At 36.0% G+C, this 27,437-nt stretch overlaps 1 long non-coding RNA gene across 1 annotated transcript; it reads left to right on the forward strand.

Moving 5' to 3' along the window:
• The first annotated feature begins 1,555 nt into the window (after positions 1-1,555).
• On the forward strand, positions 1,556-27,111 carry LOC118682121 (uncharacterized). The gene is made up of 3 exons (XR_004977780.2): positions 1,556-3,430; positions 3,542-3,781; positions 27,001-27,111. It is a non-coding gene; the product is annotated as an uncharacterized lncRNA (long non-coding RNA).
• Positions 27,112-27,437: the final 326 nt, after the last annotated feature.

A 27,437-nucleotide genomic window follows, 5' to 3' on the forward strand; every position in this document is an offset into this window, starting at 1 on the left:
CCGACTCCAAGCGGCTTTTTGAAGACATCCAGCACTAGCATAAACATCAGCTTTGTTGTCCTTTAATTTTGATTGGAGGTTTTCGCCCTTTTTTCAGCATTAAAGCACTCACTGGAAATTTTTTTCGATTTCTGCGCAGTCGGACGTGCTGATCACCGTCCGGGACAAACCGCATGTCGTACACTCTTTCAAGTGAACTAATAATTAAACGTAAAGGATTGTTGAATGAAATATTGTAAATAATAAGATTATAAACTAAAATTTGTGAAATAAACTATGGTAAGTTTCAAGATTATAAACTAAAAGTTGTTAAATAAATGAGTATAAAACACCAGTTTGCAAAATAAAAGTATAAAATCGAAAATGTTAACGGCACGAGTATTAAGTGGAAGTGAGTGAGCATACATTGGTCCTTTGAGCCTTTCTGATAGGCACTTATGGTGAAAACAAAAAAAAAACAATTTTATTAAAAAGTGAAAAAGGAAAAATATGTACGAGTAAAGTTCTATGGAGATTATGAAAAAAATATATATAAAATATTATAATACATAATACTTATCTACATATATACAGTGGACTAACGGATCAAACAAGTGTCTTAGGGCAAAAACAAAAACCATAAAGTGACATATAAAATGAATCGTGAAAAAAAGGAAAAAAAACCCTGTAAGAATTAAACAAATTATCATAAACGGGCGCGAAATCAACTAAAATACAAAACCAAAATCAGTAAAACTCAAAGCGGGCGCGATTTATAGTCCGGTCAAATTAGACCAAAATATGAGAGTGAAGTTACATAAATGCATACCAAGCTGAAAATTGGAGAGAGCATTTAAAATATAATTATAAATAAAATTGTAAAGTTCTCCATCTTTCCCCTGTATGGAAAAAATTCTATTCAAGGTCAAAGGTAAAATATATGATTTTTTTGGGGGTTTTTGTGTGATTTTCAGCGAAACGGTAAGTTTTATCATAAAAATATCCCGGACCTAAAATATAGATTATAAAATTATCTATAAAAAAATTTTTAATTCTTTTTTCTACGTACCACTGTTTCGGAGATATAACGATTAAAAAATTTAGAAAAGTTGTAATCGTTATAATATGCATGCGTCCGAAGGATTGGTCCAAAAAAGTGAGTATTGTTAGTTTTCTTTTTGAACTAATTTTAAGCCAGTTTTATCACACAGTAGGTAAAGCGATGTTTCCAAGACAATGTTTAAAAACTTATGATTATGATCCAAGTAAGTGGTTGTCTTAAGGCTAACCACCGCAAAGCAAACAATATAAGCTATAATCATAAGAATATCAGGTAGTAAGAAACCCAGTCCCTTAAGTTATACGCCATTGTGACCCTCAGAGAACATCTGGCTCCTGTTCAACAGTATGCGAATTAACTTCCTTCTCCTGATGGATAACTGATCTCTTTATTTCAATTTACTCTTATTTATACAATTTTCGTATATGCTTAATTCTTACAATAAATGTCAGTTACAATATTCGCTTATTCAGTATTGGTTTTATTGTTTACATTTTATGTGTGGTCTTAGCTTAATGAAAAAGAATATTGGTTACTTAAATAAGCAAAGATGCTTATTAAGAAGCTGTATTATTGCTAAGTGCAAAGATACAGTTTTGTTTATAATTAGCGTAAAGCTACTGTGTGGAGGCTGCCGTTAACTTGCGGGCTATCTTATACCTACCTCTGAAATACCGTCAGTCTTGAAAACTACGCTCTAGTGAAAACACGTGTTTATTCTAACCTATATCGTGCTCTTTTTTTGAGTTTTATAATAAAAATGTCTAAATATTGTTTTATTTGTGCTAAACTATTATGTGAAAGTGAAGTTACTACTTTTGAAGGGGGTATGAGGACATGAATTAATACAAGTATCGAAAGAGTCGATGAATTTTCGGAATATCTTAAAGATCGGAAATCTGTGCCAATACATGAAAGTTGCCTTAAAAATTATACTAGGAAGTCTTCTATTGCATATACATAGCTATTGACGCAATTTGCTTGCACGCAGCATGGATCGCTTATATCATTCGCAGTCTTTGCCAATTTTCGATATTTTGCAACTTACCGTTACCGTTTTGCTGAAAATCGCAATTTTTGAATTTTTTCTATACAGGGAAAAGATGGGGAACTTTGAAATTTTATTTATATTTATATTTTAAACGATCTCACTAACTTTCAGCTTGTTGTGAATTTATGTAACTTCAAATGTCTAAATTAGTTGGACTAATAATAAACAGTAACAAAAATAACCACAACGGAAAAGAACCAACAACAGCAAGGAACAGGGAACGAGGAAGGATATCATAAAAGATAAAATAAAATAAAAAAGTGCGTGTGGCATTCGGGGACTGCCGCGGTAAAGCTACTGCATAGTATTTTTTTATTAAGTTATGCAATTATAATTATTTATTATGCAGTTTTTTTTTCTTTGATAGTAATTCAAGTTACACTTGTTGAGCGCGGTGATCGATAAGAAAACAATTTTTTGTTTTATTGAATAATCGAGAAGTTAATATTGTTTAAAATATTTTTATTATCTTACAATACATGTAGATTATTTAGGAATTTTTATCATTGAAACTATAGGTTTATTTTAACTGAAATAAGAAAGGAAGATAAGGAATTTTTATCATTGAAACTATAGGTTTATGGTAACTGAAATAAGAAACATAAATTTAAGACTTGATATTCTCTAAATATCTGGAAAATACGGCGTCAATGGTGGTCCCATATTTTGTTGTGGATTGTTGTGGATCATTATTCATTTTCACATTCAGAAAATGTGTCAAGTCGCCAGCCACGATAAGTGGAAATTTATTACCATAGATAATCCGATTGAAACACCTAATTTCAATTGTATTGTTCAAGTCAAACAAGATACTGTTCCAAAATGTGGGATGGCTATTTACCAAAATAATAATAATGATACTAATGTTATAACTCCGAATATTGAATAATTTATTTTTTATTAATAAAATTTGTATTAAACTCTATACTTTTATTTGCCATTAAAAAAATTTGTATTAAAATCTTATTATTTTTGAATCACCCTGCAGTCTCTTTAATTGATTTGTTGTATGAGGTTGGTAAACATGTTTGCCGAATCTGGAAGTATTGCAGAAAGATCGTACCATCGAGATCCGTATGTTTGTGTTTAAGAAACAATCGCGGCTGTTGCATCGTCAATACAGGCAAATCCAAGAGTATTATCCAAAAAATTATTGAAATGGCCGAAGAATACAATTACTTGACTGTTTATGTCTTTTTGATCTAAACGAAAATGTAAACAAGAAAAATTGCCGTATATGGAGTGAATCAAGTCCAAAAATAATCTAAGAGACGGAACTTCATCAAGAACGAATCCCAGTGTAGTGTGCAGTTTCATCAATGTGTATTGTCGGACCGTTCGTGAGTCACCCTGTATTTCCAATACTATAAGAAATGTACATTTTAGAAATTATTTTAAAAATTAATGAATAAGGATTAAAAGTAGCTAATAAAAAATATTTTTGTGCACAGCGTTCATGAAGTGTCCAAGAAGTTGAGAATATGATATGAAAGGGAATGCAGAAAATTGCCTACTCAAGTGCCAGACTTATGTTGCTCGTGTGAACGCAATGAGCGAAGAGAATTTGCCGATAAAGAGCGACAAAGGAGTCCTTGTGTAAGCCCTGTCTAAGAGAGCAGATTATAACATTTTCCATACTGAAACCAATTTAAGGCATTCGCAGAAAACTACGCATGGCATAATAATATTGTGTGAGTATAAATTCTCTCACAAAAAATGTACAGTATTGTGAAATAAATTTTTATAAGAACTTTTCCGGATTCCAAAAGTGAATTGCTGATTTGATAGTATTGACAGAAGCAATTTCCTGCTCGGACAGACTTGGATCCTATCTAAGACATCGCGTTGTTAAATAAACCAAATATTTCTTATGCAATTCTCGCATTTTTTGAATTCTTAATATCGACTTCACCTTTCTTTAAACATTTCTCACCTATACATTTAAACTCTATAAGTAAATTTTATTACTAATAATTCACAAGACCGTTTACAATTGAAGTAGGAATTCCGGTTTCTATTATTTATTTTTATATGATATATCGATATTGATCGAACAACGAATTAAATTTGCTCGCAACAACTCAAATTTCGGACCATTTTGTATGTAACTTCATTTGAATTTAATATAAGTACATACATAGATATCACAGTAAAACAGAAACTGATTTAATGGAAAGGGGGCCGTTATATGCACATACATATATATATATTCACCCAACGGTTGTTTGTAGCACCTAAAACTGATCGAAATAGATATGGAGTTATATCTGATCAGGGTGACGAGAAGAATTGAAATCCGGGTGACTGTCTGTTCGTCCTTTAATCCCTCTATAGGTGTAAGCTGTAACTTGAGTTAAAATTGAGATATCTTGATGAAACTTGGTACACAAAGTAAGGACGAATTTTTAGATGGGCGTGATCGGACCACGCCCACAAACGTCATTAATCGAAAACGTATAAAGTGCCATAACTAAGCCGTAAATCAAGATATAGAACTCAAATTTGGCACAACGAATCAAAATAAGGAGGGGCACTTCTGTGTATAAGTGAAAAATGGAAATCGGACTACAACCACGCCTACCTCCCATATAACACAGCTTTAAATTCCATCTAATATTTTCACTTTCCAGTATACAACAAATACCACTTAATAAATCGTCTGAATATGTACGAAAATATCGGTCAATGCGTGAGATATGTACACATATTATTGAAATTAGGAAAGAATTATTTCTTCATAATAATATGTCTGTATGTCAAATATTGGTTGAATCGAGTCAAGATTCCTCATAGCCTCCTCATCTAATCTTATCTTAATTAAATTGAATGAGCGTGTTTTTCCCCTATCGGTGGATCTCTGTACTTAAAATGGATAAAATCGGGTTTAAACTTGTACTACCCCTATTAAACTAATATCAGGATTTTCAAACATCTATTTTAATAAATAAGATCATGTATGGGATATTAACCATATACATAATTGTATGTTTGTCTTCAAACTTTTTAAGTCTGCGTTCAGCTTTAAAATTAGTTACAAAAGTATTAAAAATAGATGCTCTATAGGATTGAGGTTAGGTGATTGAGGGGACGCTTTAAGTTGTCTAGGAGCATTGTACAAGAGCCAAAGACTAACTATTTCCGCAGTATACTTCGGGTCATTATCTTGTTGGAACCAAAACGTCAAAGATAATCCAAGATTCTCTGCACTTTGTTTCAAATTGTTTTTTAAAATTTTCAAATAACTCCATTTATCCATTGTGGATTTAATAAATTCAAGCTGACCCACACCACCAGCCGCCATGTAACCCCACGCCATAATTCCGCCACTTCCGTGTTTAACTGTAGCAACAAGATCTTGCTTTTCAAGGGCAGTTCCTGACTTGCGCCACACAATTTGTCGACGTTTTATGCCAAAAATGCAAAATTTACTTTTATCCGAAAATATTACTTGTCTCCAGAACTCCGGCGACTTATTTATATAATTATGACCCAATTCAATGCGCTTTCGCGCCATACAATATATGGTTTCTTTCGAACGACTCTACCATGATATCCAGCTTTTCCTAAAATTTTTCTAGCAATTTCGGCACAAATTGTTTTTTTAATGGTTATATTTACGTTTTCAATAATCTTTGTGGACATAATTCTAGGGTTAACTTTCACCATATTTATTATTTTCTGTTCTTCCCGGGCTGATAATATTTTCGGATAACCAGATCGCAGTTTTGACGTTAAAATTCCAGTTTTTTTTTTTAATTGTTTACGACGCGCTGAGCAAAAGAAGACGTTCTTCCAATAGTTTGCCCAATTTTTCTGAAACTTTAATTTTTCTTTCCGTCAGACTAATTTCTTTTCCTTTGGTTTCCATTTTTTAAATATTATTAAAACGCATCACGAGCTCTTTAAACGACTAATTATATTAAAACACAACAGAATCTACGCAAAAAGAACTAACGAATTCATGAGAAGTAACGGTATTTCCAATTCAAGCTAACTGAACGCAGACTTAATGGTGCCTATTTTTACTTGTTCTTACACTAAAATCCCGTTATCACAAAAATGAAAATAGGAATATACATTTTTGTTTCGCATTTTGAACTTAAGAATAGAAAGAAGAAATACATGTAGAAAATTTAAACTGAATTCCCTCTTAAATTGTGTTTTTACTTCACTTACAAAAATGTGTCGGGTGAACGCAGACTTTATTGGCTATGTGTATGTATGAGTATAAAATAAAGTTAAATTGACCGGATCAGTTTCGCGATGGTTTTGTTGATGGTTGGTGGGATGATCGACAGGTGTGTTGGGTTATCCTGGATGGTGGTGTCGTTGTATGAGGTGATGTGGTGAATGTTGCGAGTCGGTGAGGTGCGATGTAAATTGTGCTTGTTGATGTGGGAGGTTTGTTTGTGTGTATGGTTTTCGGGGCAACGTAGGCTCATTTAACCATCCCGGCCCCTCTAGGTGAATATTAGCCTAGCAGACGCTGAAGTTTTTGCAGCGTGGCTACGACGTTGCTAAGCCCAGTGGCACGGTAGGGTTGCGACCTAAGTTGGCTGCGCCTCGTCACTGTTCCGTTGCGTTGACGCCAGGAACGCGTTTGCGGAGGGGGTGCTGATGCGTTCCTTTGGAGTCGGCTGACTGCGCCGCGGCATAAGGAGGCAGTTGGTCGACCACAGTCGCGCCTCGCGGTACGGTGAAGAAGTGTGGGATGTGGCTTACCGCACATTTGACTCACAAGCGGTTTTTGCATAGGTGTGCGCCGAACAATTCAGGCAGAGTCCATGTTCCTGGGCGATTTGTTACCGTTGCATGGGTGTCATACCTTCGAATATGCCGCAATGTTGCAACCGGTGTGGGCGACGACATAGCGGGCATCGGAAGCGGTACTGCTCCGTGGACGGTGATGTGATGTGGTTAGTGGGGGCGTGCCACCACGAGTAGCGATTGGTGGGGCTGTGATAGCCGTAGTTCGGGGTACTGGATTTGCCCCAGGGCGCGGCACATTAACGGCCGAACGCATTGCTATCGTTGGCGTTGGTGCATCTCCGGCCATAATTAATTATATGCATAGCTTTACGAGCGGTCTAGTTAGTGTTCCGGTTTGCGTACGGAGATCGACTACTCGGATGTGACCGTCGGAACCATGGTGAAAGTTTTCTACGCAAGCCGCCATTTGGTAGGGGGGACAATCATCGTGTACTAGCACGCAATTTTCAAACTTTGTCGCTTTTTCTGGAGCTTTCCAGCGGTACCTCTTGTGGAGATCCTTTAGATAATCTTCTTTCCATCGGCGGCTGAAATTGTGATGGAGAATTTTGATTCAAGGAAGTAGGAAGCGAGCGAGGCCCAGCAAAATCGACATCGATTGTGAAGGGCAGAGCGAAGTTGCAGCGTTCAGTTGGAAGTGCTGTCATTATCTATATTCGCATTTTTTGATTGTACGTTGTGCAAACTTTGCACATGTAACTGCACTTCTCTATTTGAGGCTTAGCACGGGGCATATAAAACTCTTGGCGGAATATTTGTTGCATGAGGCGGTGCTCAGCGTGTAGCATTAGTATGTGAACATAATAGAGATGTAACGTGGCAAGCCGTGCCTTTACTGGTATGATTATGAGATGGCGTTCGTTGTATGTCAGGCTGGAGTTGACAGGCCGACCACTCGAACGAAGCAGACCCTTTGTGTCTAGAAATGGATTTAGTACTAAAAGTGAGCGCTTTTTATCAATCTTCGAGGCTTCGAGTCTTTTAACAATGATATTTCTCTGCTAAAATAGCACGCTTGAATGGATACGATAAGAGCGTATTTTGCTTTTTGTAAGTGTAGGTGTGTTAATGTATCGCATTGGGGGTATATTGGAGGTGTTCCGTATATTAAAGTAGTCCGTAGTTTGAAGTTAATATTTAGTTGCTCTATAAATTTGATCATGTAGGCAACTACTCTGTATCTACTCAGTATCATCACATGTTGCAGAGAAAGAGTGGGTGCTTGTGGCCAAGAACCGGGTTAACAGAATCACCATCGGGGCCATTCCACTAGAGGGTGGTGGTGGCAAGATGCAGTGGCTTGCTCTTGTACCTAGATCGGCAGGATTGTCAGCACTGGGTACGTGTCGCCAAGTGGCGGATCCTATTAGGTCAAGTTTTTGAGACGTTCGATTGGAAATATACGTCTTCCATGCAAGTGGTGATTTTTTAACCAGGCTAGTACAATTTCGGATTCTGACCATAGATATAATTTAAATTGTGTCACGTTTAAATGCGTTTGTACGATGGACACTAGTTTGGCTAGTAGTAGCGCTCCACATAGTTCAAGTCTTGGTAGACTTATTGTTTTTAAAGGAGCCACCTTTGGTTTTTGCTACTAGTAAGTGGCTTGTGGTCGCAGTGTCGCTTTGTGTGCGAACGTATATAGTGGCACAATATTCCTTTTCAGATGCGTCACAAAAGCCGTTCGACGTTGTGATCTGGGCCATAATTTACCCTTCGTGGGATTTGTATCTGTGAGATATCATTTAGATTGCTCGCGCACTGGGCCCACTTTAATAAACGAAGGGTATATTAAAGCACCCCTAAGTTATATGGGGATTTTCAGAAAATAATTCGCGGAAAGTCTTGATCGTATGCGGCAAGTAAAATGAGTACTATTGGCCATTGATGATTTTTTCGCATGGGCTTACTTCCTCCATGTGGTCCAAATGAAGGTATTCTTCCAACACACCATCTTATTCTGGTTTGAGCAAGGCCTTTTTAAGTAGGTTTTTTTTCATACTTTTAAACTGCTGTATTGCAGAGGTGCGAGAGTGACCTAAGGCGATTGTGTTGGGAAATTGTTGTTTTAGTGGTAGTCGTACGACGTACCGACCATTATTTGATCTAGTAGTTGTTGCTTTGTAAAAGTCTTCACAATACTGATCTTCTGGGGTTGTAATTGAAATGGGGGGGGGGAGTTCTTCTAACTCCCAAAATTTTCTCAATTGTGAATTGAGCTATTCGTTTGAGATTTCCACAACTTGAGTTGTCATGGTGGTAACTAGTTCCGTAACTAGTCCACTTAGGATCCAACCAAAAATAGTATTTTGTCAATAGTGTGTTTGAAATTTTCTCAACACCCTCGAGTATTATCTGAGGTATGAGATCGCTGCCTTATATAATGTCTATTTGAGCGGGGGTGTTGCAGTTAGGATCTGCTAATTTAAGGTGTGAAACCTTTTCCCAATACTTGCTATTTATATGATAGCTTGGAAGCATGTTAATAAGTTGTGGTAAGACTATAGCTTCTGCTTGAATTCTTCTATCCGCTTGGGACGAAATTAGGATCATGAGACAAATTTTATTGGAGTTTTCAACTACTTTTCCGCCCATTCCTGTAATTTTAAAGTTGGCTTGTTTTGTTGACAGTTGTAGCCTATTTTGTGCCCTAGACGCTATAAATGATCGTTGTGATCCTTGTTGTATTAACGCCCTAAGCTTAAACAGTTCTCCTTCGTGTTTGATGGATACGACTGCTGTGGATAGTAGTACCCTACTTTGGTTTTCGCTGTGTAGCGTTTGAGTTAATGCCTTTGAGCATGGTGCTTCTTGGTAATTTTCAGGATTTTGCACTTCGGGATTTGCTGTTGCAACTAAACCTTTGCTCTTTTCATTTTTGCGCTGTATGGGGGTGAACTGAATTATTTATATGAAGCATTGAATGATACCGTTTATGATAGTAAACACAATTAAATTTGCTTTCGCAATCTTTGGGTGAATGCGCATGTGACAACAGTTTTTAGAAAGTATTTTTGTTCTTACTAAATTGTTTCGACGGGTAATATTAATTTTTTGGAATTTCTCGCAAGATTTGAGCTTATGCCGCTCCTGTACATAGTTCGCATGACGTTTGATAGTACAGTACGGATGTAAACGTTTGATTTTTAAAGAAGCTTCTATTTAAATTGTTGTTGCTACTGGCTTGGGTCTATTAAAGCTTCTATTTAAGTCGTGTTGAACGCATGTCGTTCTGACTATTTTTTTGGCGGTGCATATGTTTACTGTGTCAATAAAACCGACAAACAATTTGAAACAGTGGATTGAAGTTTAATAAATTCTTCACATGTTTCCTTTTGAATTTTTGGCAAGTTCATTAATATCGATATTTGTTTATCGACCAATATTCTTTCATTTTCATATCTTGCTTTTAGAGCTTCCCAAGCCAAATTGAAATTGTCGTCATTTAGTGCGAACTGTTTTACTATTGCGCCTGCTTGACCTTTAGTTTTGTATCGGAGGGGATACATTTTTTGCGCTTTTGATAATTTCTGTAAACATTTCCCGGAAGAACGGCCATTGCTCATAACCACCATGAAATATTCCTGTGTCACATGCGGGCACCTTGAGATGGATTATTTATTTATGTTTTTTATGCCCTTAATTAGGTGTATGTAGGTACACCCTAATGCGTGGTAAGTATTTATGTACTTGTGCAATTGAGAGCTCGTTGAAGAGATCAATGCACTTTGTACCTATGTACGAGTATGAACGAATTATTGTGCTGAAAAGCTCTGTACGCAATCCTGCTTGCTTGCTGCGAAGTGCAGAACTTTAATCCGCTAAACCTAACCTACTCCCATCGCATATCCCTCCCACGGAACCACCTGATTAAGTATTACTTCGTGGGGGTGATAAGACATTTAAGTCTCCTCTATTGTACGGACTGACGGACGCCTAATCTTTTCTATATGTCTCAGTTTTGTCATGATTGAGGCTGCCGCTTCGCTGACAGCGTTTCAGTTCTCAGTGGACTGACACATGAGTGTCGTCAAATTTTCCACCGTAAAACTACCATTAAGTATAGTTTTTAATTTTGCTCTTATGCTTACAAAGCGGGGGCAGTAAAATAATACATTATCAGAGTCTTCTAAGCACTCTGTACACGTCGGACAGTTCGGCCTAGTGTCGCGATGGAATCTATACAGGTGGCTTCTAAAGCACCCTTGTCCACTTAGTATTTGGGTAAGGTGGAAATCCATGTCCCCATGTCGTATGTCTATCCACGAACGGATGTCCGGTATGAGTCTGTGTATCCACCGTCCTTTGGGTGAGGTTTGCCACCGTTGCTGCCACATTGTCATGCTTTTGTTTCTCTCTTCTTTTTTGGATTCTTTAGTTGTCTCTGCTGACAACTTGTATAGTCGCGCGAATTCTTCACCATGGATATCAATGGGCATAATACTGGCTATTACTTCAGCAGCCTCGCTGGATATTGTTCGGAAAGCACTGATTATTCTTAGTGCCGACAGCCGGTGTTTATTTGTTTGGCATATGCTTTAATGTTAAACGCCTGGATCCATATTGGGGCCGCATATAATATAACCGATCTTATTACCTTTGCGAGTAAAATTCTCCGGCTGAAACGCACACAGCCCTTATTTGCCATCATTGATAAGGCGTCGAGGATTTTATATGCTTTACCTGAAGTGTGTTCTAGGTGCTCCTTAAATTTAAGCTTTGAGTCTATTATTACTCCCAGGTACTTTAGTTGTGGCTGTGATTGTATCTCACACTCCCCTATGGTGAGAATTCTTTCCTCCACTTTCCTCGTACCTATTAGGACAACTTTTGTCTTGTGCTCAGTCAGTACTAAGCTCCTTGAGTAGAACCATTGCCGCAGACTGTTTACGCATTCATTGCATTTGCTCCGGAGGTCATCTAGATGTTTAGTCACTGTTACCACAATAAGATCAACCGCGTATGCTATTACAATAATTTCACGGCTTCTGGTTGATTTATACTTAGTACCCCTTCATACATCACTTTCCATAGAATGGGGCCTAAAACTCGCCCCACTCGAAATAGAGTAGCTCTTGGTGTCTTCATCGGTGGCGAATATTAGTCGTCTGTTTTCAAAATAACTTATAATATTGTTTATAAGATATTGAGGAGCGTGTATTTCATATAGAGCCTTGAATATGTTTGCCCATTTTGCCGAGTTGAAGGCATTCTTCACACCCAGGGTGATCAGCGCGCAATATTTTTTAGTCCCGCCTCTCCCCCTTTTTTAACTTACTGCGCATTTCGCAGTGTCAACGACATTGTTTAGTGCGTCAATAGTGGACCTCTTTTTCATAAAGCCGTATTGTCTTTCTGATAATCCGCCGGCTTTCTGGATCGCTAACTCCAAGCGGTTTCACTTTGCCAATCGTGTCAAGCATGCACAGACGTCGATATGATGAGGCTTCCTCCGGAGGCTGATTTGACATATGCCAAAATGGACTTTAATATAAAATATCAATTTATTTTATTTATTTTTTTTATATAATATAATACGATTTTATCAGAGAACGTAAATGAATAGAGAAGGAGCAAATGTTGTCCAGATGAGGGAACATCGAAAAATATAACTTCGAAAAAGAAAAATACACCACGCAATGTGCGAAATGCTATAAATAGACACAACGAATATTCCTAAATGAAAAATCGTTGCGAATACCTATTTAGATTTATGTTTTCAATATCTATGATATGACAAATATATAATTATGAAAAGCCTTCTGAATTAAAAATCTGTATTACCGGTAAAAACCCCAGAGTTTATAATAAAATAAACTTTTTTTTTCAACTTATGTACTTATGTACGTTGCGTGAGTAATTTCTTTAATAGCATATTTTACTTCCTGATATAAGTAATTTAAATATATCAGGAAAATATGTTCATATGTTTAGGTTTATTGAATATTTCCTTATTATGAGTATTTACACAAATGTGATAATCACACATACATTCTTAAATACACGTACGCTGATGCTACCTTCATCTTGCCTCGCACAAGCAAAGAATTTTGTTCACACTTTTTGCTTTTTGCGAGAAGCAAGTTGAACGATCGCAAGCAAGAAGGGGTTAGGGGCGCACTGCCACATAATTATTTCAGATATATATTTTATTTATCGAATTTATTTTAAAATTATAGGTATGAATTTATTTCTATTTATATTTTTACGTATATATAGTCAATAAGTCATTAATGCACGAACTCGCGGCTTATTTTCTAAGTATTTCATATTACAACGACAACAAATTCATTCATAAGGAACATACGTCTGCTTCAAAGCAAAGTGCGTTCGTTCATAACTCTGCGCCGCGCTATTTTTTCTGCGCGCCTGGTAAACTACATTTGGTTTTCATATAGAATTCCTACCGCATATGAGCGAAAATAAAAATCAATGAAATTGAATTTGAATGCCTTCAGTAAAATTGAAGAATCAGCAAAATTTCAATTTAAGAATTTGTATCACTGAAAATCCTACCATTCCCCTCGCATTTGTATGTTGCCCACAAGCTGCTTCCTCACAACATTTGCTAAAAATCAGAAATTGAAGAATTTGTCTGGTGTTCCCTTCAGAAAGGAGAATTGGCAACATGACCTCTTATCGATTTGAAATATTATTTAAATTTTTTTCATATTATGCACTATTTATGGTATTAAATTATAAAATTTATATAAAATTGCCATTCATATGAAATCATTAACTACTTCTAAATATTCTAAGCACACTGCATATAGTACTTTTATATGCTTACTTATTATCATTGTTTCATAGTTTGTCGATTTAGCCCATTTTACCTAAATACGACGCTGTGAAAATGCAGCCCAATCGGTAATCGCAATATTTCAAAAGAGCATAAGTCAACTTTCAATAGCAAACCACTGCAAAAAAGACAAACGAGACAACATAGCCGACCGACATTGTCGCAAAATTGTCGATTTAAACAAATTTTGTCAACTTTGCCACGATGCGCAAAATTCAGCTTCAATATGTATGCGAGCTCATAAATGTATGTATGTATGTATATACATATGTATGTTTGTGGACAAAGTCGTCATCTGGTTTTTTTCAACAACACAATGTCTGCGCGAACTTGCCCTTATTTCGTTGGCTTGCTACCATACACAGAGGCGTTCTAACTGAGGACTCTTAGAATATTATTATGTTGCTTAATTTGTATAGAAAAATACTGATGCATTTATGAATTATTTTCGTAATATAATATATATCATATATATATATAAATATACATAAATTCATACCTATAATCGTTTTTAAACTAAATTCGTTAAATAAAATATATATCTGAAATATTTATGTGGCAGTGCGCCCCAATCCCTCCTTGCCTGCGATCGTTCAACTCGCAAAATGCAAAAATCGTAGACAAAAGTCATTGCTTGTGCGGGGCAAGAAGAAGCAAGCATCAGCGTACGTGTATTTAAGAATGTATGTGTGATTATCACATTTGGATAAATACGCATAATAAGGAAATATTCAATAAACCTAAACATATGAACATATTTCGCTGATATATTTTAATTACATATATCAGGAAGTAAAATATGCTATTAAAGAAATTGAATTATAATATGCTTAGATTCCAATTAATAAAATAAAAAATTAAATAAAATTTCAGTTTCATGAGTTTTAGGATTCGAACGTATAAGTTCGTATTCGGATTGTGCTTAACCCCTTCCCCCTTACGACCTCAGCCGTGATAAAAGTGGAAACGCGGCCGCTTAGCCACCGTTTCATTGATATCCTTTTCGCATATTGTGTGGTGTATTTTTCTTTTTCGAAGTTATATTTTTCGATGTTCGCTCATCTGGAATTGCAAATTAGTACTCAAAAAGATTTCATTTAACATTTGCGCCTTCTCTATTCATTTACGTTCTCTGGTTTAATTTATTAACAACTTCGTTTTCGAAGTTTATAAAACCCAGAAGGAAACGTCGGAGACCCTATAAATATATACATAAATGATCAGCATAATGAGCTGAGTTTATATAGCCATGTCAGTCTGTCTGTTAAGCAATTAATGTTTTAAGCTATTGATCTGAATATTTGCAAATGTGCTTTCCTCACCAAGAAGCTGCTCATTTGTCGGAACGGCCGATATCGGACTACTAAAACTTATAGCTGCCATACAAACTAAACAATCAAAATCCAGTGCTAGTAAGCGAAAATTTTTTGTTTGACGAAAACAGATCAGATCACTATATCTAACAGTTGCCATACAAACTGAACGATCGGAATCAAGTTCTTGTAGGGAACCTTTTGTATTTGTGAAGGGTATTATACATAGCTTCGGTGTAACCGAAATAAACGTTTTCTCTTGTTTAAAATAAAGTTTTACCAACACCTGAAGGTAAGTTCTTTGCAAGTTGTAAGAGTATAAAATGTTCGGTTACACCCGAACTTAGCCCTTCTTTAGTTGTTTTATAAATTTTCATTTACAGATAAGTTTATTTATATACTGATGTACATATGTACATTAGGGAGACTCAAAACGAATGTTTTTTCGCTTGGTACTCTGAACAAATGAGCTCTTAATTGTAACGGTCCTTCGCCTAAAAGTTTTCTATTTTTTCTTCTTCTTATCAGATAGAACAATAAAGGAAGGGCTAAGTTCGTGTGTAACCGAACATTTTATACGCTCGCAAAGTCATATGGTATACTCCTTTGAGATTTCTTTGTGGATAGACCGATATTTTCGGTAGAAGGTCAACTATAGGCACTGGGGTCCACATATTCAGTACCTATTCCTAATCAGTAAGACCGCTCGCAAAGTCATATGGTATACACCTTTGAGATTTCTTTGTGGATAGACCGATATTTTCGGTAGAAGGTCAACTATAGGCACTGGGGTCCACATATTCAGTACCTATTCCTAATCAGTAATACCGCCCATCAGCATACCGCCCGCTATGCATGCTCGACACAGCGGGAAAGTTTTATGAAAGACTACTTTTACCCAGATTCAAAGCGGCCATTAACGAAGCTGGAGGACTTTCCCCTAGACATGGATTAAGACCCGACAGGTCAACTTTAGGAGCTATCAAATGCGTCATTGAAAGTGTATAAGCCGCACAGCGTTGATTTCATAAATACAAAATAATAGTTTTTCTGGCGGCCTTAGATGTCCGAAACGCCTTCAACGGCGCTAGATGGATGGACATGATTGACGCTCTCGAAAAAGGCTTCAGACTCGCCGACTAACTCAGGGCAGTAGTGCGGAACTACCTTAGTAATAATAGAAAATTGTTGTACCAAACTAGAGATGGATTACGACAAATAGCGGTTACGTCAGGAGCAGCACAAGGATCCATTTTAGGCCCAGACTTGTGGAGCATGTGTTACGACGCCATACCAAAACTCGACATGCCAGACGAATCTTATCTAATTGGCTACGCGGACGACATCACAGTAGTAATTATAGCCCGAGACACAGAAGAAACGCGAAAAAAGTTAAAACAGGTCAGGATACGTACGCAAGCAATATTAGTTGGTAATATCCCAATTGACATCCTGGCATATGAAAGCAGAAAGCTGTAGGAGCTAAAACAAATCATCTGAGAATAATTAGAGGGCAATCGAACAAAAAAAGAAAGATACGATGTCAGAATGGCAACGTTTTATAGCGAGTGGGCTGCGTTATCACCCATTTTCACACTATCGGTAAAGGTGCTAAAAAGAATAGTCCTGAGTGAATTTAGTTATTATAGCTTTAGCGGTTTAGGAGGTATGCACATTAAACCTATTACAGGACGGGGCCACGCCCACCTTTTAGGTAGGTGGGTAGGTAGAGTAGCTGTCTAACGACGCACCTAGGCTTATAGGAGGCCCATTGTGATAACACCGTTCCCTCACTCTATCGTCTCCTCTCTGAACCAACCCGTGCTCTTGATGAAGCTCATCAGTACAAATAATTTTATATAAGCAACTTCTGATACGTCGTCAAGGAACCCATGACCGATAGTTGCGATACTTTTCCTGTATAGAGCTTTACATTCGCATCGAAGGATGTTTTACAGTCTCCTTTTCTTCTACTTCCTGACAGCTTCTACAATAGTCTTTGTAAGGTACACCTAGCCTGCTGGCATGTCTACCAATTAGACAGTTAGTACTGTTAGTACTCCTATCAGAGTTCTTATGTCATTCCTTTTGAATTTTAATAGCTAGATTTATAGCATTTTCGCTGATTAGGTGCTTGCATGTTGCCAGAGGCATAAAAATACCCTCTTTTTCAGGTGTTAATTGTAGAGTGGTACCGCAGTTACCAGGGATATCACTATGCCCTGGAACCCATTGCAGGTTTATCGTGAAGTAGGATCCTCTAATAGATCAAGACATTCTTTCACTATCTTTGATGAGACCATAGGAGACTTGAGGGATTTCAAGGCCGTTGGCTATCCGTATATCTATATATGCTCCCTGTTGTGAGCACACTTTTTATCAGTACAAAAAGGCTTTCTTTGATTGCCGTGATCTCCGCCTGGAAAACACTGCAGTGGTCTGGTAAGCGAAAGGCGACTTTGGTGTCCAGAATTGCAGAGAAGACACTACCTCCCACTCAATTATCTAGTTTGGTACCATCCATGTAGATGCTAATTCCTGCCTATTTAAAAAAAAACGCGCGTAACGAATATCATCGTCATTCACAGCCATTGACTATATTGAAAGAACATCGTTTGTTCGGAAATGTGGTTACTTAATTAAATTCTATCGCCTTCTCAGTTATGGTGAGACCAGGGAAATAGGGATTAATTTTTATATGGAGGATATTATAGATTCCAGTTTAAATTGAAACTCACACCTAAGATAGGAAAACTGTCAGCTATACAAAATAAAGTAGTGCATCAAAGCTACGTGAGGAAGGAGCCTGTTGTCAACATCGTTGCTGTTCAATTGTAAAATTAAAATTTTGGTTCAATATATTTTAATTGAATTTTTTTATCATCCTCGCGCTTTTTGCGAGAAGTAGTTCCGTAAAAACCGAATTGTGGTTGACCAGGCGCACAGAAAAAAGAGCGCAGCGCAGAGTTATGAACAATCGCACTTGTTTCGTAGCAGATGCGCGTACCTTGTGAATGAATTTGTGTCGTTATAGTATGAAATACTTAGAAAATATGCGCAAGCTTGCTCGAATCCTATTGGTCGATGTTGGTGCGTCTGCGCTTTTTTTTAACGCTTGCGCGATTTGATAATTTACAAATGGCATATTGAGGAACATACATACATATGTACATGTACATGTGTATATGCAAATACAGTGAAACCTCCGTTGGGCGGACACTCATCGTCAGGCGAATTTTGTCCGCGCAAGAGAGGTGTCCGCTTAAGGAAGTGGGTAGCTATTTTAGAACAAAAACAATTTTAATTAATTTAATACTCACCAATTTATTATTTAAAAAAACATGGCGTATTATATTGCTCAAACAATAATTACTTCAATCGTCCATTTAAAAACATACATATATGGTATGTATGTACATACATATGTCCATTTAGATTCAAGAATAACAAATCAAAAATAAATATTCCACTTCAAACTGTAAATATCGTAAAACTAAATATACTGAAATTATTGTTTATTACTTAAAAAACTCGGAGATTTTCGATTGCCGAAAGTTTTTTCGCTTTTTCAAAAGGAAAACATTTTGTAAATAGATTTCCAATTTTCGCAACAAATTGAATGCAATAAGTTCTTCGTAGTAAATCTTTTTTTTTAATTTGAAACAGCAAACAAAGCACTTTTGTTTGAGTATATTTCATTATTGTCTTCGGTAATACTCTCAGCATCTGTATTATCACCAATAGAGTATAAGTTTTTATTAATTACAGCATCCAACTCGAAGTCTTTATTTTCGATGCATACATATGTATATTGTTATCTATTGCGATAAAGTCATCCGGACTAAGCTGTCCAAAGGTTTTCGGCAATTAGAAAATTGGAGCTAAAGTTGCTAACGGCAAATCATGGTGAGGCTCAGATGTTAATTTTTCTATTTTCGGGAGCAATTTTTTACCGTTTGCAGTTGAACCTTTGCCCAGGCTACTAATTAAATTACTAATAAAATGTATTGCCAATAAAAGCTAGTCTCTATACTTATCAAGATATCTTTAACTTGAAAGTTTCGGTAATGAGTAAAATTTTTTATAATTCCCTGATCCAAAGGCTGACAAACTGAAGTCGTGTTACTAAACAAAAAATTAAATCAACAAAATATTTCAGCCACTGTGTCATTACATCCCGTGTCAACCTTGGCTTCGTGTTTGACAGCCAATTTACTGGAAGGTTTTTAATATCAGTAGACGCAAATACTCTTGGGCGGGCAGCTTTCCCAATAGCAAGAGGTTTTTCTTTTTCCCCATATTTACACGAAATAGAGCACTCGGCCTTTCTTCGAAAGTTTTCCTCCATGACAAACCTCGTGATTTAGAGTCAGCGTTTTGACCTGTCTCTCAGCATTATAAATATCCCTATGACTATATCCGATTAGCATAGCCGTGTGATTATCACATTTGGATAAATACGCATAATAAGGAAATATTCAATAAACCTAAACATATGAACATATTTCGCTGATATATTTTAATTACATATATCAGGAAGTAAAATATGCTATTAAAGAAATTGAATTATGATATGCTTAGATTCCAATTAATAAAATAAAAAATTAAATAAAATTTCAGTTTCATGAGTTTTAGGATTCGAACGTATAAGTTCGTATTCGGATTGTGCTTAACCCCTTCCCCCTTACGACCTCAGCCACGATAAAAGACCTCAGCCAGATATCCTTTTCGCATATTGTGTGGTGTATTTTTCTTTTTCGAAGTTATATTTTTCGATGTTCGCTCATCTGGAATTGCAAATTAGTACTCAAAAAGATTTCATTTAACATTTGCGCCTTCTCTATTCATTTACGTTCTCTGGTTTAATTTATTAACAACTTCGTTTTCGAAGTTTATAAAACCCAGAAGGAAACGTCGGAGACCCTTTAAATATATACATAAATGATCAGCATAATGAGCTGAGTTTATATAGCCTTGTCAGTCTGTCTGTTAAGCAATTAATGTTTTAAGCTATTGATCTGAATATTTGCAAATGTGCTTTCCTCACCAAGAAGCTGCTCATTTGTCTGAACGGCCGATATCGGACTACTAAAACTTATAGCTGCCATACAAACTAAACAATCAGAATCCAGTGCTAGTAAGCGAAAATTTTTTGTTTGACGAAAACAGATCAGATCACTATATCTAACAGTTGCCATACAAACTGAACGATCGGAATCAAGTTCTTGTAGGGAACCTTTTGTATTTGTGAAGGGTATTATACATAGCTTCGGTGTAACCGAAATTAACGTTTTCTCTTGTTTAAAATAAAGTTTTACCAACACTTGAAGGTAAGCTCTTTGCAAGTTGTAAGAGTATAAAATGTTCGGTTACACCCGAACTTAGCCCTTCTTTAGTTGTTTTATAAATTTTCATTTACAGATAAGTTTATTTATATACTGATGTACATATGTACATTAGGGAGACTCAAAACGAATGTTTTTCCGCTTGGTACTCTGAACAAATGAGCTCTTAATTGTAACGGGTAGGTCCTTCGCCTAAAAGTTTTCTATTTTTTCTTCTTCTTATCAGATAGAACAATAAAGGAAGGGCTAAGTTCGTGTGTAACCGAACATTTTATACGCTCGCAAAGTCATATGGTATACTCCTTTGAGATTTCTTTGTGGATAGACCGATATTTTCGGTAGAAGGTCAACTATAGGCACTGGGGTCCACATATTCAGTACCTATTCCTAATCAGTAATACCGCTATGCATGCTCGACACAGCGGGAAAGTTTTATGAAAGACTACTTTTACCCAGATTCGAAGCGGCCATTAACGAAGCTGGAGGACTTTCCCCTAGACATGGATTAAGACCCGGCAGGTCAACTTTAGGAGCTATCAGATGCGTCATTGAAAGTGTATAAGCCGCACAGCGTTGATTTCATAAATACAAAATAATAGTTTTTCTGGCGGCCTTAGATGTCCGAAACGCCTTCAACGGCGCTAGATGGATGGACATGATTGACGCTCTCGAAAAAGGCTTCAGACTCGCCGACTAACTCAGGGCAGTAGTGCGGAACTACCTTAGCAATAATAGAAAATTGTTGTACCAAACTAGAGATGGATTACGACAAATAGCGGTTACGTCAGGAGCAGCACAAGGATCCATTTTAGGCCCAGACTTGTGGAACATGTGTTACGACGCCATACCAAAACTCGACGCGGCCGACATCACAGTAGTAATTATAGCCCGAGACACAGAAGAAACGCGAAAAAAGTTAAAACAGGTCAGGATACGTACGCAAGCAATATTAGTTGGTAATATTCCAATTGACATCCTGCCATATGAAAGCAGAAAGCTGTAGGAGCTAAAACAAACCATCTGAGAATTATTAGAGGGCAATCGAACAAAAAAAGAAAGATACGATGTCAGAATGGCAACGTTTTATAGCGAGTGGGCTGCGTTATCACCCATTTTCACACTATCGGTAAAGGTGCTAAAAAGAATAGTCCTGAGTGAATTTAGTTATTATAGCTTTAGCGGTTTAGAAGGTATGCACATTAAACCTATTACAGGACGGGGCCACGCCCACCTTTTAGGTAGGTGGGTAGCTAGAGTAGCTGTCTAACGACGCACCTAGGCTTATAGGAGGCCCATTGTGATAACACCGTTCCCTCACTCTATCGTCTCCTCTCTGAACCAACCCGTGCTCTTGATTAAGCTCATCAGTACAAATAATTTTATATTAGCAACTTCTGATACGTCGTCAAGGAACCCATGACCGATAGTTGCGATACTTTTCCTGTATAGAGCTTTACATTCGCATAGAAGGATGTTTTACAGTCTCCTCTTCTTCTACTTCCTGACAGCTTCTACAATAGTCTTTGTAAGGTACACCTAGCCTGCTGGCATGTCTACCAATTAGACAGTTAGTACTGTTAGTACTCCTATCAGAGTTCTTATGTCATTCCTTTTGAATTTTAATAGCTAGATTTATAGCATTTTCGCTGATTAGGTGCTTGCATGTTGCCAGAGGCATAAAAATACCCTCTTTTTCAGGTGTTAATTGTAGAGTGGTACCGCAGTTACCAGGGATATCACTATACCCTGGAACCCATTGCAGGTTTATCGTGAAGTAGGATGTTAGATCCTCTAATAGATCAAGACATTCTTTCACTATCTTTGATGAGACCATAGGAGACTTGAGGGATTTCAAGGCCGTTGGCTATCCGTATATCTATATATGCTCCCTGTTGTGAGCACACTTTTTATCAGTACAAAAAGGCTTTCTTTGATTGCCGTGATCTCCGCCTGGAAAACACTGCAGTGGTCTGGTAAGCGAAAGGCGACTTTGGTGTCCAGAATTGCAGAGAAGACACTACCTCCCACTCAATTATCTAGTTTGGTACCATCCATGTAGATGCTAATTCCTGCCTATTTAAAAAAAAACGCGCGTAACGAATATCATCGTCATTCACAGCCATTGACTATATTGAAAGAACATCGTTTGTTCGGAAATGTGGTTACTTAATTAAATTCTATCGCCTTCTCAGTTATGGTGAGACCAGGGAAATAGGGATTAATTTTTATATGGAGGATATTATAGATTCCAGTTTAAATTGAAACTCACACCTAAGATAGGAAAACTGTCAGCTATACAAAATAAAGTAGTGCATCAAAGCTACGTGAGGAAGGAGCCTGTTGTCAACATCGTTGCTGTTCAATTGTAAAATTAAAATTTTGGTTCAATGTATTTTAATTGAATTTTTTTATCATCCTCGCGCTTTTTGCGAGAAGTAGTTCCGTAAAAAACGAATTGTGGTTGACCAGGCGCACAGAAAAAAGAGCGCAGCGCAGAGTTATGAACAATCGCACTTGTTTCGTAGCAGATGCGCGTACCTTGTGAATGAATTTGTGTCGTTGTAGTATGAAATACTTAGAAAATATGCGCAAGCTTGCTCGAATCCTATTGGTCGATGTTGGTGCGTCTGCGCTTTTTTTTAACGCTTGCGCGATTTGATAATTTACAAATGGCATATTGAGGAACATACATACATATGTACATGTACATGTGTATATGCAAATACAGTGAAACCTCCGTTGGGCGGACACTCATCGTCAGGCGAATTTTGTCCGCGCAAGAGAGGTGTCCGCTTAAGGAAGTGGGTAGCTATTTTAGAACAAAAACAATTTTAATTAATTTAATACTCACCAATTTATTATTTAAAAAAACATGGCGTATTATATTGCTCAAACAATAATTACTTCAATCGTCCATTTAAAAACATACATATATGGTATGTATGTACATACATATGTCCATTTAGATTCAAGAATAACAAATCAAAAATAAATATTCCACTTCAAACTGTAAATATCGTAAAACTAAATATACTGAAATTATTGTTTATTACTTAAAAAACTCGGAGATTTTCGATTGCCGAAAGTTTTTTCGCTTTTTCAAAAGGAAAACATTTTGTAAATAGATTTCCAATTTTCGCAACAAATTGAATGCAATAAGTTCTTCGTAGTAAATCTTTTTTTTTAATTTGAAACAGCAAACAAAGCACTTTTGTTTGAGTATATTTCATTATTGTCTTCGGTAATACTCTCAGCATCTGTATTATCACCAATAGAGTATAAGTTTTTATTAATTACAGCATCCAACTCGAAGTCTTTATTTTCGATGCATACATATGTATATTGTTATCTATTGCGATAAAGTCATCCGGACTAAGCTGTCCAAAGGTTTTCGGCAATTAGAAAATTGGAGCTAAAGTTGCTAACGGCAAATCATGGTGAGGCTCAGATGTTAATTTTTCTATTTTCGGGAGCAATTTTTTACCGTTTGCAGTTGAACCTTTGCCCAGGCTACTAATTAAATTACTAATAAAATGTATTGCCAATAAAAGCTAGTCTCTATACTTATCAAGATATCTTTAACTTGAAAGTTTCGGTAATGAGTAAAATTTTTTATAATTCCCTGATCCAAAGGCTGACAAACTGAAGTCGTGTTACTAAACAAAAAATTAAATCAACAAAATATTTCAGCCACTGTGTCATTACATCCCGTGTCAACCTTGGCTTCGTGTTTGACAGCCAATTTACTGGAAGGTTTTTAATATCAGTAGACGCAAATACTCTTGGGCGGGCAGCTTTCCCAATAGCAAGAGGTTTTTCTTTTTCCCCATATTTACACGAAATAGAGCACTCGGCCTTTCTTCGAAAGTTTTCCTCCATGACAAACCTCGTGATTTAGAGTCAGCGTTTTGACCTGTCTCTCAGCATTATAAATATCCCTATGACTATATCCGATTAGCATAGCCGATTTCTTTTGCTCCCGCCTGTATTATTGGAAGAGATATGGGAATATTTTCTATTCAACAATTTTTTCCCCATCTCGTATCACGAACCAACTCTTTATTCCAACTGAAACTAAATTCTTCATTCAAGGACTTATACATAAGTATAATGAAATTTAAATGTGAAAAAAACTCTAAATTTAGTAGATACATGGGTATATTAATAATATTTACCTTGAATATTCTTTCCGAATCAATTCTCTGACGATGTTTTTTTTCTGGGGTTTAGATCTAAATATTGGTAATTTTGTTATCCTTTTTTTCCCAAGCAAAAGGTTCACTATAAATTGGAAACTGCTATTCTATTGGAAATAAACTTATATTACCATTAATCTTTCAATATTTAAGAATAAAACGTATAAATTAAAAATAATTATCAAAAAACTATGAGTATCAGTACACATTATAATTCTAGTGGGAAAATCTTGAATATGGTTCGAGTAATCAAAAAAGTATATGAGACCATTTTTGTAGAGCATTAAATATCTTACAAAAATCTGAGAAGTTTATTCGATAATAATAATTTCTACGTAGGTAATAAAATTCATAAAAAAATTGTTTTTTTTTCTAAATTCTTCAATCTTTGACCTTAAATATCTTTTAATTGGTTAAGTTTATGAAAAAAGTGTAACACATCAATTTTGTAGAGCGTTTAATTTGCTATAAATTATGACGATGGTTCAATAAGCTATTGGAGATAAGATGGGATCATTTTAATATCGAACTAAATTGAAATTAGAAAACTATGATGAGCATCATGTTCCCATTAAAATTAAAAGCTCATACTAGGTGAGTACTCTCTAAAGGTGCCTAGCAACTGGCTGTTGTGCCCCGTTAAAATCGTAAAAATCTGACAGATAAAAGTGAAATTTTGACGTTTTCCGTGGTGAATCCGAATGCCAAAATTTTAGCTCTCGAGCAAGGTAAAATTTTGACAATTTATAAATATGAATACAGAAATAAACGAATTAAAAAAAAAATGCTGCAAATATAACAAGTATGTTATTAAATATATTATTAATTCGTAATTATTCATTGGTTTATGTTATTATTTATTCCATTCAATGCAGAAATGATACTTTAAATATGGAAAGTTATTGACTCCTTTGAATTTTTGTTATTTATCCGAAATATTGCACACTAAAATTAAGATGAAAGAATTAAGTAAAAATAATATTTTGTAATTGATTAAAAGATATTAATGTAAATGTATTTATGAAGATATAATTTTATATAATCATTGTATAGATGTGTTCCGCATGCAAGTAGACTAGCACGTTGCCCAAAAGTCTCAATTAATAACAACTCTTCAAATTAATGAATTTTTTCTAGATTCATTAATATTATAATTAGCACAGCAAAGTTTTTGCTTTAGTTTTATTCATTTTGCGAATATATTTAATAATTTAATTACCAATACAAAAATTTAAACGTTCTTTGCGTTTGTTTTGAATTTCAAATGTCAAAATTTTACTTTCCATTTGGCACAGCAAGATGTAAAATTTGTTTACACCATAGGAAATTGTTTCACCCCAACTCAACACAGATCAAAGCTAAATATACCAGGTGTATAAGTGTGGAAAATGAGTGCCTGAATTGGATGAAAGACAAATGGAAAACCGAAAAACAGTTGTGAAATTTTGCTTCAAAGGCACGAAAGAAAATCAGTTTTCCATCGAATTGTCACTGGCGATGAAAAACGGATTTATTTTAAGAATCCTAAATCGAGAAAATCATGGGTTAATCCGGGATAACCAACAACATCGACTACAAAAACAGATCGATTCGGCAAGACGGCAATGCTTGTGTTTGGTATATTATGAGCTTCTAAAACCTGGTGAAACTATATTATACTAATCACCACAGACTACAAATAATCAATTTGAACCATGCATCGAAAAACGACCAAAATGGGCCAGAGGGCACGGCAAAGGAATTTTTTTACACGACTATGAACCTGCACACAAAGCAAAATCAGTTCAGGATACAATCTTGGCTGGGAGGTGTTACTTCACCCGCCGTTCTCACCAGACTTGGCACCTTCCGATTACCATTTGTTTCCATCGATGGGACACGCATTGACAGCACTTCGATTCCTACGCAGAAGTCGAAAAATTGGTGTCTGATTGGTTTGCTTCAAAAGACGAACTTTTATATTGCCATAGTATTCACAAATTGCCAGAAAGGTGGTCAAAATGTGTAAAAAGAATTGGTCAATACTTTGAATGAATATTTTTTTACTTTCCCATTCAAAATAAATATTGCATTTTCTCAACAAAAAAATTTGGTATTTTACTATACACCAAAAAAAAAAACCAGGCTACAATGATTACGATTTTTTAAAAGAAAAAATAAAAGAGCACTTTGTACATTATTAAGGATATTTGTATGCCTATTGTTATAACAAATGTTAATAAGAATCTTGACGTTTTTTGAAATAAATAATTTAAGTACTTATCCCTCAATTATTAGTCGTTGTACGTCTTCTCTCAGTATAACGAAAACTTCATAGCGCAACCGGTCCGTTGAATTTCGTTATAGAGAATTTCCACTGTATCACTACATTCATAACCCAAAATAATACACTTGTACCTACATACATACGAGTATATATATATATATGCCCGACTTACTCAAAGTACGAAGTCTAATTTTTCTGTTCTCTTTATATATTTACAGTGTGAATGCATATTAATAAAAAATAGAATTCGTCAAAACGAAGTCAAAAGCTAAACCATATTTTGTAGGAGAGAAAAAATGCAAGCAAATCATAAATATTATCAAAATAAGTTTTGGGTAAATAATAAAATGTATATTATTTAAACTTTGAAAGTTAAATTTTATTCTAAATGTGACCATTATACTTAATACAACGTTGGGAACGATCAACCAGCGTTTCCAAAGATTTTATTAGGTCATTTGTAGGAATATTCTTCAGCACCTCGGTTACGGCTGCTTGAATTTCTTGGATATCATCATAAAATGCTCCTTTCATGTTGGTTCGCAGTTTTTTTACAACCATTTATATGCCAGTTGTCTTTCAAGAAATCAGGAAAACCAAACGCCGAAGATCAATTTTCGCCACGAAAATAAGAGCTCTCACACATCGACTGAAA

This window comes from Bactrocera oleae, chromosome 4, assembly GCF_042242935.1.
Source record: "Bactrocera oleae isolate idBacOlea1 chromosome 4, idBacOlea1, whole genome shotgun sequence".
Lineage (NCBI taxonomy): Eukaryota > Metazoa > Arthropoda > Insecta > Diptera > Tephritidae > Bactrocera > Bactrocera oleae.